At 26.9% G+C, this 15,334-nt stretch overlaps 1 long non-coding RNA gene and 1 pseudogene across 1 annotated transcript in view; one reads left to right on the top strand and one right to left on the bottom strand.

Annotated features, from left to right (window-relative positions):
- The window catches only part of LOC126550088 (uncharacterized), a 59,657-nt gene extending 54,364 nt beyond the window's left edge, over nucleotides 1-5,293 (bottom strand). The window contains exons 1-2 of the long non-coding RNA XR_007604099.1: nucleotides 5,076-5,293; nucleotides 4,825-4,997 (exon numbers count right to left, since the gene is read on the bottom strand). This is a non-coding gene — a long non-coding RNA (uncharacterized LOC126550088). The remainder of the gene's footprint in view (nucleotides 1-4,824; nucleotides 4,998-5,075) is intronic.
- The window catches only part of LOC126550087 (uncharacterized), a 58,278-nt pseudogene that overhangs the window by 26,108 nt on the left and 16,836 nt on the right, over nucleotides 1-15,334 (top strand).

Raw genomic sequence — 15,334 nt, forward strand, 5'->3', positions numbered from 1 at the left:
ATACTGTGCTATTTTTTTAAATAAAAACTTTTATCGAATACGTATTAGTAGGTATAATCAATACATATTATACATATGCGTCATATTAACTAAATAGAGTTATTATATCTTAGTATATTACTTCATATTTAAAATAAATTTAAAATTATTAAATCACTTTAAATATTTAAGTAAACATTTTAGTTAAAAAGAAAAGAAATATTTATTTTTAAAAGTTAGAATGAACAATAATTTATTACTGTGTCAATTCTTATTATAGCAACAACAATATTTTTGCGATATGATTTTAACTTTGTTCTGTTTGATATTTTATACATAAATACATAAGTAGATACTTTAAGTATTCATTTAAATATACTTTATATTAAACGAATAAGAAAAATATCATTAATGATGATACAAATTGTATTTAAAAATATTTTAAACGTTATGAATTTCAACTCATCAAAAAATAAAATATATCATCCTCATACCAAATATTTATTTGAGTAAAAATAATACATTTAATCATATCAAATACTCATAAACTAATCGTATCTACAAATGTATTAATTAAAAATTGTAAAATATTTCATTAAATGCAATAAAATAAAATAAATATTTTATTCCAAATATTGAAATATGTGAATTTACAATGAATATTTTAGTGGCTATTATACAGTGATACTCGGTAGAATACTATAGTATAACATAAAATTAAACAAATAATGACATACCTAAGTATTGTAAAAATAACGACTCAAATTGAGATGTTTTGTACTATATTCTATTATTGTATTTACATACACATTTAACGAGAAAACCTTTAAATAATTATGAAAACCTAATTTTATTTTTTTGACGATCTAGCTTTCATCGCTACTCAATATTCCGTATATCAACTACCTACTACAAATCGGCTAGGGTATGCAAAATGCAAATACTCAACCAGCCGAGTCCATTAGTAATATATTAATCGGCTGAACAACATCCCAAGAGAATAAAAAGGGAAAAAGCGCTTAAATTGTCGATAATTGACCACTATATATATTATATATAATAAATAAATAAATTCTTTTAAAATATATTTATAACTTTAATGTAACATTAAAATAGCATATAACTGTTCATCAGTTTATAAGCTTTACATAACATAACAAGACAACTAAGGCTAAAATGTTAATTAATATTATAACACTATAAAATATAAGTAATACAATTATATTATATAATGAGTAGGTATACTTTTAATTATATTATTTAACAGCAACTCTAAATATATATAGTTTTACAACGTTAAATTTGTATTAGAATAAGGATTATTAATAAAATACTGATAAGAAATTATTTAACAATGCATTTAATAAATTAATTAAATTATGAATGAAAAATAACCAAAATAAAAACTAAATAAATCGCTTTATTAAATAGTAAGTTTTAAGTAAAGCTTCTTATTATTCCTTGAGTATAATTTACTGTAATAGTTGTGTATTTTAAATTCAATGATAAATCATTGCATGAAAAACAATTCAGAGTATAGATATAAAACTAAATACTATTCTATTTTCATTTAAATTCATTAGAGTGCATAGGAATCCTATGGTAATTTAATTTTACATTAAAATGTATAATATATAAAATAAATACCTTTTCAAATTTATTTAAAAAATAAAATAACTGCTATAGAATAATCAACAAATTCAAATAAATAAAAAATATGACTATTACGATAGGAACATAATATAGTTGATAATAGTAGTTACATAAATATTTTACACAGTTATTAGCTTATTTTAAAAATTAAATGTTTACCAAAGACTAATGGAAAGTGTTAATAACCATTTTATGCATAAAAAAGAAGTAATATATTATGTTTATGTTTTAGATATTTTGTAAAATACATAGACTAACTAACAATAATATGACATGTACTCATTAATTTTAAAATCTAAACTATTTGTTATACAATAACAATATCTCTATAACATATTTATGTATATAAGTATAATACTAAACTTAATAATCATTCAATTTTTAGATGGTTTTATAATATATATTAGAAACACTAGGTATATTCTATAAATCAAAATTCAATAATAAAACAATACAATTGACCTATGTGACTAATAAATACATAATATCCTTAACTACTTAAGCATAAAACATAATGTACCTATATTTGATCTTCCATGTTAAATATTCTTTAGAATTTTTAAAATTATTGTATTCAGAAACGATTTTTATTCCTATTTTACCAACTTATGAGAATCCGAATGATAACGTGCATCAAACTTTGAGGAATAAAAACAATATCAAATACTGAATTAAACCTCAATTATTTAATCCAAAAAATAAAGTATCATTAACAAATTATGAATAGGCTATTTAAGTATGTTCCATGGTCATCTTATATGGAGAAAATAACCATCACAATACTTAACCTGTGGTGAAACTCTTACAGTCAAACAATTGTTTAATGTCAAAACTACACAGAGGCCAAAAGAACCCTAATATTAACAAATAACTTTTTTGAAGTTTTTAGCCAAATTTAAGACAATAGCAATAAAATCATGTTATTTCTCAAATACATTGATATGTAAAACTTAATTTAGAAAAACTTATGTATTTATTCATATTATGTAGCATTAATATGAAAAAAACCAAAACAAACATGTATAATATATACATTATACATTTGCCATTATTACGGGTTAACACTTTTTTTTTTAAATCGAAATTTAAATATAGTCACGTTATTATTATTCAGCCTTTGATGATATTTAAAATGTCAATTTAACGAATTTTTTTGTAAATTTCGATTGATTATTATTTCAAAACATATTTTATACACTACCTACTTTTATTTTTTATTTTTTAAATTACGTGACTATTATAATATAACGTGATAAGTCGTGTGGAAAAAATGAATGTTAAACTAAATGTAAAATATGTATATAATATTGTTATAATTTTTGCAGCCAACGTGGTTGAAAATAAAAGTATATGTATTATATACTTACAGATATTTTATATTTATCTAACAAATTTAGCTACACAAATTATGTTTTTAAAGTTCTATCTTTCACAAGCGATTATTTTATCACTTCATTAAAATGTTTATCAAAAGCAGTAAAACACGATGAAAAGACCTGACTCGACAATATGAACGGGTATATTTTTTGTGTGTAAAATCATTGATGTGTTAATGAAGTAGGGGATTGAGGGAACTTTTTCGTTAAACCAAAAGCCAAAGCATAATACAAAATAAATTTCTGATGAAATCTTTGATACCCAAGAGTGTTAAATATATTACCAAACTACTGCAGCGTGTTAGCTTCATAATTTGTTTCAAAAGTACATAATAATAGTGCTGATATAATATTTTATACCTACCAACAAAATATTTTATTTTAATTTTAAATACATTATGTAAATGTATATACTATGTACCATTGTACCTGGATATATGAACTCAATTTATATATCGTTTAATACGCGTTCATTAAACCATCACATTTTTTAAAAACGCAAATTAATAGTTTACCTACTTGTTTTTCTTGTTAGATTAAAATATGTTTACAAAACTTAAACTTTATAATATACTATGAAAATACACACACTATACATGTGTAATATAGATATTAGGTACCTACTACATAATATTATACTTTTGTATTTCAACGAACAGTATAATATTTTTAATTAGTTGTTGTGTTAATTTTTTACATGTATAAATAACGCCATACAAAACGCAATTAAGTTATTAAAATACGAAATAAAACTAAAAATAATATTATTTTCAATTCGTAAAGTTGTATTTATTATTAACAATTTATAAATAAAACACAGTTTGATCTATAGAACTTAATAAAATAAATATTGAATTGACTTACCTGAAGTTTTCCTATGAATTATTGATTACCTACATATTATTAATAAACTAGAGTACTAGACTAATATGAATTAATAACGACGTTTCAGTAATAATTATCTTATTAATATGCTAATATACGTCATACCTGCTAATCTAGTATATATATTATACATTGTACAAAATAAGTCAATTATTACAAAAAATTTCAAAACGAGTTTTCATGTTTATTAATTTAATCTAAATAAACTGACTATAATAATTAATAAAATTGTTGTTTAACATTGTTTAATATGCTAGCCTATAATTTAAAACAAAATTAACACGTGAATAAAATAAATGTGTTCGTTATTATTGAATTTTAAGTTAGGTAGGTACCTCTAATACGTTTAATATAATATAGAAAAATTAAATTTATTGCTTACTGTGACCTATTTCCATATTGTTCAGAATTTAATGTTCTAAATAAATCAATAAAACACTGTAGGAATGTAGTCATATAGATATTATAGTACCTAACGTCTTCCTATGAGTCATATGTTATGACATTTAACTATATGTCTATATAATATCAGTAGCACATACAGTGGGAGAGATAAGTGATGAGAGTGTCATAACCATCTCCTTAAAATATCTTCTACAAAATGTATTTCTATAAACATCCTCTTTCTTTTTAAATACGTAGTATCTAATTTAATTTAAACTTATATTATGTATTAGTACAACCTCCTCGAAAAATTCTTTTTATACCTACTATATTAACTTAAATAGGCAAATATATACATATTGATAATTATTAAAATTAATTAAATGACATAATAATTTCGATACGATAAGTGTATACTTTTAATTTTAATATTGAAAACTATAAATCATCGATGTACTTTTACTTAATGGTAAGCAAAATGATTAACTAAACTAGATTTACTGTACATGTTATAAAAATAATATCATGAAACGCGTAATGTACGTACCCAGTAAAATATGTTTCTCCGGTTTTTCAACATCAGATTATGCTTCATAATAATTAACTGAATGAATGCAATAAACTTATTATTTCTTAAACAAGAATCACTAAACAGACGGCGCGACGAACTCGCAAAACGGTTTGATTAAAAATAGGACGCGGAGAAAATGGCCGACGAGACTGATCAAAAAAAAAAAATATTAGCTATAAGTGTTATAACTATCAACCGCGAACACGTAGTGCGTAGTATGAATTTACCTGCCGTGAACATGGTTAATAATATATTATGTACCACGGTCACTTCGTCGGACGACGGAAATCGGTAATCTTCGAATTTCTTTGGAGTTCTTTACGCGCACTCTTATCTTGAAAGTTGTAGCCTCTCAAATAAATAATATTAGAATTAATATGATTCAGCAGTACGGGTTTTCCGTCATAAAATATAATCATTAATCATTAATCAGTTTATCAAAAACGTTACATGAGAAATTAATATTATGTTTAATGTCGTCTACCTATATCGGTACTAGTAAATTCTTATAATTTATTTTCTCTAGAATTGTTCCATGTAGACACCATTACGCCAGTACCACAAACGCGATATCGGTTATAAGAACATACTGCAGCAACAGTAAACAACACAGGCAAAATCAAAACATAGGTAAGTTTTTGAATAAAAATAAAAATACGATCTCGAATATCTACTTGGTATGTAGAATGTAGATGTGGTTAAATGGTATACTATTATTCTGAGTAACGCTTCGGCCGTACGTCGATATATGGTATCGGCGGCGGCTCGGCGTGGGTACATAACGTAATGTGCCGCACGTTAATCGCTAATAACTTTTTTTTCGTAAAATTTCTATAACGGTATAATGTCATGTCTGTAATATTATTATTATAACGTTACGAAAAACCGTTAAAATCGTGTCGGTGGCTTTTGAACTACCTAAATATATAATATATAGACGTGCGCGACAGGACTGAAAAAATTACTTATCATTTTTCAAACGCGTTATGAAAAATTATACGAGTAATAAAAAGAAAACCTCTTGGAAAAAAACCTCCCGCTACCCACTCGCTTTATTGCCGTTGTCGTTTTAGATATTATTATTATTTTTTTTTATTTTTAAATTCTGCACAACGCGGCCCAAGTTTGTTTCGCGTATATATATATATGCACAGTATAGTCCAGTGTATATACGTATATATTATTATAATATGCACGCATATATATAAATATATATATATATATATTATTATATATATAATATTTTCCGCACCACGCTCGTCCCGAGTAATTAGTATTTCGTGACCAGCGTCCGGGGGCTTTGTAATTAGACCCTCACAAGAGGGACGCCTCTCTCAGAATCCCCGAGAGAGGGAAACATGGCAACTCGTTTTTCAACCTTTTCCCGACACTTTTCCCGGGGTCTTTTTTTCCACGTACGTATAGTGTGTGTGTATATATATATATATATTATGCTTCCGTGCGCGCGTGTGAATGTGTACGCGCATTTTCGAGCTCGCCTGTGCAGTGTCAGTGTGTGCGTGTGTGTGTGTATACCCCAGACCGGCCACGCCCAAGCGGTTCCCGCCTGCCTGCTACCATCGCCGCCGACCGATCCCTTTTTTTCATTTTACCTCCCCTCCTCGGCTTCTGCCGCCGCCGCCGCGCCCCTAGGATTTTTCTCTGTAATTTTTTTCATACTCACCATCCCTCCTACGCGCGGGTCGGCAGACTGCGGCGTGCACAATATATACCTTCTCCGGTCCGAGTTTTTTAATAGGGGAAAACTTTCTGTTGGATTAGTGACGCTGCCAGTATTCGACCCGTCTGCAAAAAAAAAAAAAAATAATAAAAATAAAAAATAAAAACCTCTCTGTAACTTGCGCGCACACAACACACCACGCGCGCGGGCATGGAGAAAAAAAATTGTATGTAAAGGGAAAATGTTTCTCTCAACTTTTTACCCTCTGCCTTTGCGCGGGGCCGGCATACTCTCTCGCACACATACCTACACGTATATACTGCATAGTGCATATAGATATTATAGATATATACGGCATACCGCATACACAATGTGTATATTATTCTATATATAAGTATATAGAATAATACATGTACACGCGCGAGTATACGGACAGTCGCGATTTCGAGGGATTTAACGATATTATAAATCTTTGTTGTGACCGCGAACACTGCGGCGGCAACTGTTATAGGCGGTAGCGGTTACCGATGGGCGGTGGACAAAATTTTTTTTAAAAAAAGAAGGAAAAACCAAAAAAAAAAAAATCCGACCGCAATAAAACCTTCTACACCGAGTAGTCGGAAGTACATATAATATAATATAATAATAATAATAATAATAGTAATATTATAATATATTGTTTGTGTGTATCGTCGAGTCACAATGCATTTCTAGGGGTTGAATCGTATTATTTATGGTAACACGCTTGTGTAGTAAAAATAGCATATATGTACATGTGCATATTTTATTTTAAATACGTGTGAATACACTCTCAGGGTAAACCAAAGCTGTTTTCAATGAATACTTAAAATATAAAAATAAAAACACAAGCACACACACAAGCTACTGACATTACCATATTATAGTGTACGTCGTGTGCGCTCGTGCGTTTATTTTTTTCTAGAACCATCGTATACTTAGCGCCGGTTATTCTGCGCTCGTTGTTTATACACGGGTCGTAGTCCTATTGTATATATATATGTATAATGCTACTGATATATATATATAAATATATTATTCTGTTATACGAGTTCACACAATTCGGTAAAACCTTTTGTATTCACACACACATACACTTTCGCGTTCTCATATATATGTATATTATGCTCGATAACGTTAATGCGCGGACTATGATTGTTTTAAAGTCGTATGCAGCTTTATATGCGATGTATAAAAATATAAGCACACGTTCGAGTTGAAATCCTACCGCACCACGTATATAAAATATATTTTTTATTGTTTCATAAAACCCAGCTTGCGCAATAAAGAATTTCATATAAAACAATTCTCAAACATAATGACAATAATAATATATAATATTATATATGGTGGTCAAACAAAACAAAATTTTAATATCAATATTAAACCTACATTTTGAAATGTTGCAAGAATCGCATTGGAAAACTTAAATTAAATGATTACGAGAGCATAGATTTTTCAAAACCTTAGCTCAGCAGTCAGCATAATTATTACCTACATATTTGTCTTAATTTCAATATATTCGATTTGCTACTGCACACTTTAACAAGATTTTAACTGTATGTATTAGTACCTACTTAATATAAACATGTTTTATTTCATTTCTTGTGGACATTTATTTCCTCAATACGTCAATATAATAAGATAAATGATATTATTATATGCGTAAAGTGTTCATTGTACACTACACGTCTCTCGCGAATCTGTGATACTCCATAGTTTGCCAAGCTAAATATTATAATTTATGACCATCTGCCTCATACCTACAAACACTTTTGAATCGACAAAAATATTTAAATTTTAAATACTTAATGGAAATTAGTTACTTAATTTTCCTGTATACTTGCAAAAGTAGCTCCGACACTTATTTTCAAAGACAAGAACCATCATTTTTTTTTTATTTTGAGTAAGTAAAAAAAAACTTATAAGTTCTTATATAGCTATATAGTATAATATTATTGTCATTATAGCTCAAAAACTATTTTACTAAATCATATTTTTAAAAATAAAGACTAGAAAAATATGTTTTGATTGAAAAAAATAGACAAATGCCAGGAAATATAATATGACTGATACGAGTAGATATAATAGAAACCATTTACTTCATTATCAATACTAAATGTAAATTCTTGTAAAGTTGTAATTGTATTCCATTAATTCATAGTTCTGAGTAATGTTTGAATATTGGACTAGAACTACATTATATTGCTTTATTCTAATGAACAATTCTGTGAACGTGAACGTAGGCAATACCTACGTCACACAGAGACAAGAAACAACTTAGTATGCATTTAACTTGCAAATTATAAATGTCAAATAGTAGACAGTATTTCAAATGTATTCATGTTATATAAAGCGACTAGCCAGATATGTTCATGATATTATAGGCAAATTCAAGATATTTGTCAAAACGCTTACAACGAACACGCATTATTCCTATCACAGAATATCAATAAACCTCAAAATATCGTTGTGTTCTACACGTTGACAATGCTAATACTATCGACTGTCAAAAGTAGAATTATAGGCAAATATAAATGCCTGAGATTGAGAAGTAGTTTACTAGTTCAATATTAACAATTCAAATAAACATTAACTACGAACCGAAAAATATGAATAAAATAAAAATAATATATCTTCGAGTATCTATTTATTTCTAGATTAACACGTATTTAGAAGTATGGGAAAATTATACAATATCAAATGTTCTTATTGTATCTCTAATATATACCTATAATATTATAAATGGATTATTTGTCTGTAAACTTTTTATTTTTTTGTATATACATTATACCTATATATATAACAAGAAAGATTACTGAGCCTCACTGTATTAAAAACTCGTGTGGAAACCCAGCAGTTATCTTGTTTAACATGTTATTTATTAATACACAGATAACAATTTCAAAAGCAAAGTTAAAACAGCAAAATTAAATGATAAGTTAAATAAAAAAAATAAAAAAAATGGAAAAATACATTTTAGGTATTTAAACATGAAGTATAGATTTTTTTGTACCGTATTCGTGGAAAAGACATAGGTTAATGTATTTTTTAAACATTGCCAGTGACATATAGGTAACGTCATTGGGTAATAAAGTCTCAAGACATTTAATATTTTTTCTTCAGAGTTAGTTAATTTTGATAATTAATGAAATTAACGTAAAAATTCGAAATAAAGATGATGTTTTTAATAAATATAAATAGTAATTTAGTCAAATATTCTGTGGCTCTATTAATAATTTTCATTTTTATGAAACAATGAATAAATTTACTTTGGATTATGCATTATTATGAATACAGAATAATATATTATCTCTTTATATTATATACCTATATTATATCATACATGAAACATTTTAAAACCATGTATTATACAATTCTTAAAAATTAACAATACAAACAATCTCTAATTAAAGTGAAAAGTTGACAGTTTCAGCATACACAGCAGTATGCAATTTTATTTTTCACTGATAAACATTTTTTAATAAACTCTTTAATTATTATTAATATTAAGAAAAATTATCAACAATAAAGTAATAATTTTATTTCATTTGTTTATCAATACAAATTTTTGTAAACATTTGGTTAAATTTGAATTATTATAAAATATCTAGAAATAAATATTAATAAATTTGAGTGTGAATTTTATACTTCTATACACGTATAGATAAATATTATAATGTTTGATTAGAACAATAAAAGAGATAAAAAGGTTAAAAATTTAAACTTCATTTTCGTCCATGTATGCTGATTGAGATACTGCAAAATATTAAATTAGTGTTGACTATAATATAACACTAATTTGTTTTATTAAAAGTGAATAAATAGAATAAATGAAACAGAAAAATACACGTTTTCCTTTCTCGTTATATATATATAAATACATGTGTATTTTATTTGCCACGTAATGCACATGTGTATACGAAGCAAACAATTCAAAGCGTAGTAATTAACTAAATGTTAGCGTTAGGTATTGTGACGTCGAAGTATATAAAAGAACAAAACAATCATTTCCCCGTGTCCAATAAGTGGTCCGTAAAATCAGTACGAAATCCGATTTTTAAAAATTTAATCAAATAAAAATGCCGGAAAGTTTCAGCCGTAGAGAGTTTTAAAATTACTGAGAATCCTTTTTTTTAATTAAAAACAATCCGAACAATTTATACTGAATATATATAAATATGTATGTTTATTTATTTTTTGGCTGGATATCGAAATAACTTTAATGTGGTATATAATGTATTTAGTAAGTATCATTATACTTATAATTAATAAAGTTATGTACACTGTATACAATAATTTATATACATATAACATAAAAGAGCTGCAACAGCGTAATCTCAGTAATATGCGTCACGCAATATCGCGATTGTTAAAATTGTTCACGGATAACGATAATTCGCATGTTTATAAGTTCTGACGTGTAAAAAATGACGACGGATAAAAGTGAAAACTGTTTATAGTTTAGATACATTACAAAAATATATATCACATATCGACTAGTCTTTGATATTATATAATAAATTTGTATCGATCACAATGGTGCGTCAATCCTCTCGACACGATCTCTGTGTTCGCCGAGACAAAACAAATAGCACTTAGAAATTATTATTTTCTTCCCAAAATATTTGTACAATATACTTTGTGTAATAAAATGTTGTTTTTTAAAATAAATAATGTATAGAAAAATATTAATTATCATTTAATTTACCAAATCTTTTAAATACGTTCTGCATGTATATGTTTCCCCGGAATACGAGTGTATTTGTTGTAATTTTCGACGTCCGGAAGTATCTTGTTTACAACGCGCACGCGCGCACGGTCAAGCAACGATGACGAGACCAAAGCTCGAAAACGATTCAATTATTTATCATTAATCGAATCTCCATCACTTCTACACAAATATAAACCACTCATTCCACATATTTTTAATAGGTATGTGTATTGTATTTTATGGTCATATATTCACTTGTTATACCTCGTTAGCAAATGCGGTAAACGCAAATGACACATTCTTGAAAATTCCTTTCACTCTTAACTCATTGTTTCGTTCTTCAAGTCCAAACGCGATAAGACAATAATGTAAGTGTAGACGTATTGCTTATTAGTTATTATTAATCATCGTTTTTGTAAACTAATAACTTATAAGTCGAATGATAACAACGTGATATTATTCTTTCCTATAAAGCTAGGTTTATACGTCTTATAGATAAAGTGTGTAATTTACATAAAATATAGATTATGTACTGTATTCTCGATTGAATATTTATTATTTATTTCATAAATCATCTAGAAAAATTTAAAAAGCCACTATAAGAATATTAAAAAGTAGTGGTATAGAGAAACCTACTCTTTTAACGACATGGTATTCACACATTATTATAAAATATTATAAATATATGTGTGTAATATAGGCACACTGGGGCAATAATTTTAGCATTCTACTCGTAATTTCACGTCGCTTGTACGGTATAGACGTTTAGGACTATCCAAGGTGGATACAGGTGCTAGTGGGGTGTAGTATATTATAATATAATGTAGACAATTTGTGTATCGCGGTTCGCTCTACGCGATGACGACGGTGCGTCGGACGAGGGATCGGCACGAACGCCGAACGGAGAACTTTTGCTAAATTAAATTAATAATCCCGAAATGTAATTTAATAATAGCCCAAAGCGTTGTTGTATTTTCCGATTATTGCGCCAACAAAACGTGCACATAGTTTGGCTCTATTACGTACGAAATAATATATTGCTACGCCGCCGACAGAATATGCACGTAAAATACTAATTAACTTTTTTTGGCGAATATTGTTTTATTCGTATTATATGGTTTCATATTAAAAGTTATATAACAATAATATATATAAGGCGCAATATTGGAGCACACAAGTCGAACAACTCGCCTTCCTACGCCATTTATTGCCAAGCCCAAATACGGTTAACTTAAAAATACGAATGTAATATACATTCATACATACAGTACATACATGATATAAATATACTGTATAATTTATGGAGGGTGATTATTTTACTACGACCGCTATCGAAATATTTGAATTAAATAAAAGTGGATTTGATCGTTTTTTAATGCTTATATGAGCATAATATAAGTTACATTTTTACTCACACTTTTAAAAATATATCCAGAAATTTATAAATCTTGTACTTCCTAACCGTCGTATATAATATAATGGTATAATACTATACGTATCTGAGCGATATTGACCCAGCTGTAGTTATAGATATATTTTATTTATAAAATAATGTATCTGCTAAAGAATAAAGATTGATAATCAATTTTTTTTAACATACCTTGTTTTGTAATTTAAACCTACTTCATATTTTAATACCTAATATAATATTATGTATAATTTATTTTCTCACTATGCCGCTGGTCCGAGATGCGCCCTAGTCCTTAGAATATAATATAATAAAAATTATGATGATATTTAATAATATAGAATAGTCCCTATTTAATATATTTACACGCTTTAATAATTATGTTTATTTATCAATAAATATAAACAAATTGTTGTCATATCAATGTCATATTATCACTGTAAACAGAAATGTAAAAATAAATAGAAGTTTATTTTACTTGTTTTAATTTTAAGTTTATCACTTTACACATTTTGATACATGTAATAGTCGTTGCTGGAGTAAATGTATTTAAATTTATTATTTATCAAAAAAAAAAAAAATCATGACATGTATATACCATGAAGATAATAAAATAAAAACTATAATATTCTGTTTAATTCGATATTTTAATGATATTATTAAAATTAAAATATAAACATTCATTATACTTATAATATCCTAATTACATATCTTTATCTACTTGGCTCTTTTTAGACCCGTGAAGTATTAAGATATACAACTTTGGGGCTTAGCCCGTCCAACATCAAAATAATACTGGCATTTCAATATACATGCCTACACTCAAATATCAGGAGCTCCCTGATACATCACTAATGGCTAACTACATATAAAGACATTTGCATTCCCACTTATAAACTTTCTATACTGATTAAAAAAAAAAAATTACAACATTAAGCTTTTAGTACTCACATAAATCCTATTATCATTTATCTTCATCCAAACGAACTACAAGTAACCCACCCAAGCGTCTTAAAAGAAACTGGTTTAGGGACCTAATCTCTCCCTAAAAACATTTTTCACAGGGTGCCGGCTATGGGCAAATTTCCCTTCGATCATTTAAATATCATCTAATTTACTCATTATATAATATGTGTGAATATAGATTGTAAATGTAAAACTTTGTTTCAATAAAAAAAGAATATATACACAAATATTTACAGTAAAAAAAGTGTTTTAAACTAATTATATCCGTCATTTTCGAACCTACTTTATAGTTTCAAGTTTTAATTTATTCATCAAAATAAGTTCAAATTTTTGATCCAAACGTGGATCAAACACAACAATTAATATTCAAATATCATGATACGTAGGTTGGTTTAATATATTTATTTTTCAAAGTACTGTAAAAATTATATTTACTTATAGGGGATTTTTATCTGCACAATAATTAACATGCAAATTTTATTTTTTGAACAGTGTTCTTTTATGTATATAGTATGACATGACTTTTATAATTTTTATTAAATAATATCACACAGAAAATACCCTGTTTAAACGTTCTGTTAAAATACAAAATGCATATATACATCATATATACGTACGTACCTATACAGTTACACTCGTTGTATCTATAGATTGTTTTAAAGAAAACCAGTACTGTATCTGTATGTCTGTATATCTTGTATCTATGTAATGCAAAAAATACAATTTATACTATTTCAATAATATCATTTAATTAAAATTTTGAGTACTTTTTGTGCGTCTGAGTAAATTAAAATAATTTACGTACCGTGTCAAAGACAATATTACAATATACTTGTATATTATTATTTAAATATCTAATAAAACAAGCGAATGACACGCTTTTATAATTGTTATACATGTGAATGATTTGATTTAGTATTGTTGCAGAAACGGACAATACTCTTGTATAGTGTAGTGAACTATATGCGCTCGATGGATAAGGTTCATTAGGTAGTTGATTTGGTCAGAGAAATGCGTGCGTACAACGTGCAACAAATGACTGTCAATAATTATCGATAAGCAATGTTGAGTTCTACTGTGCTATATTTTACTTGTCTGTGAAGCATATATACATGGTTAGGTATATTGTGTTCACGTAAAAATATTTGAATGGGCGTATAATGAACCGTATAACGTTTGACGACGTGGTGTGTAAATATTTAGTCTAAATCTTAAAGCGAACAACATGTTTGATGTTAAATAAAATTTCTTAAGATTTATTGGACGTGTTTATTTAGCGAATAAAAAGTAATATTTTCCTTTGAAAATTATTCCACATAACAACTTTTGTTATAAAATAATGTAAGACTCGAGAACACTTTAACTAATATATTTTTTGTACATAATACATGGCATATTGTTTATAATTATTAATTTGACAATCGATATTGAAAAAAAAAATAAGACAATATTCAGGTAATATTTAAAATTTTCAGTCACCATACTACACAAAAATGTATTTCTAATCTTTATTTTTATTATTATTATTTGTTATTTGTTATAATAATGTAATACACAATGCGTACAATGATCATGATAAATTAATTCCATTTAAAAGATATTTAACATGAAAGTTTGATTAAGAAACCATTCGTAATGATTAGTTATAAGTATACCTTATACATGATTTATTGTCGAAACGGGCTGTAGGACGTTAAAA

This window comes from Aphis gossypii, chromosome 2 (assembly GCF_020184175.1).
Source record: "Aphis gossypii isolate Hap1 chromosome 2, ASM2018417v2, whole genome shotgun sequence".
Lineage (NCBI taxonomy): Eukaryota > Metazoa > Arthropoda > Insecta > Hemiptera > Aphididae > Aphis > Aphis gossypii.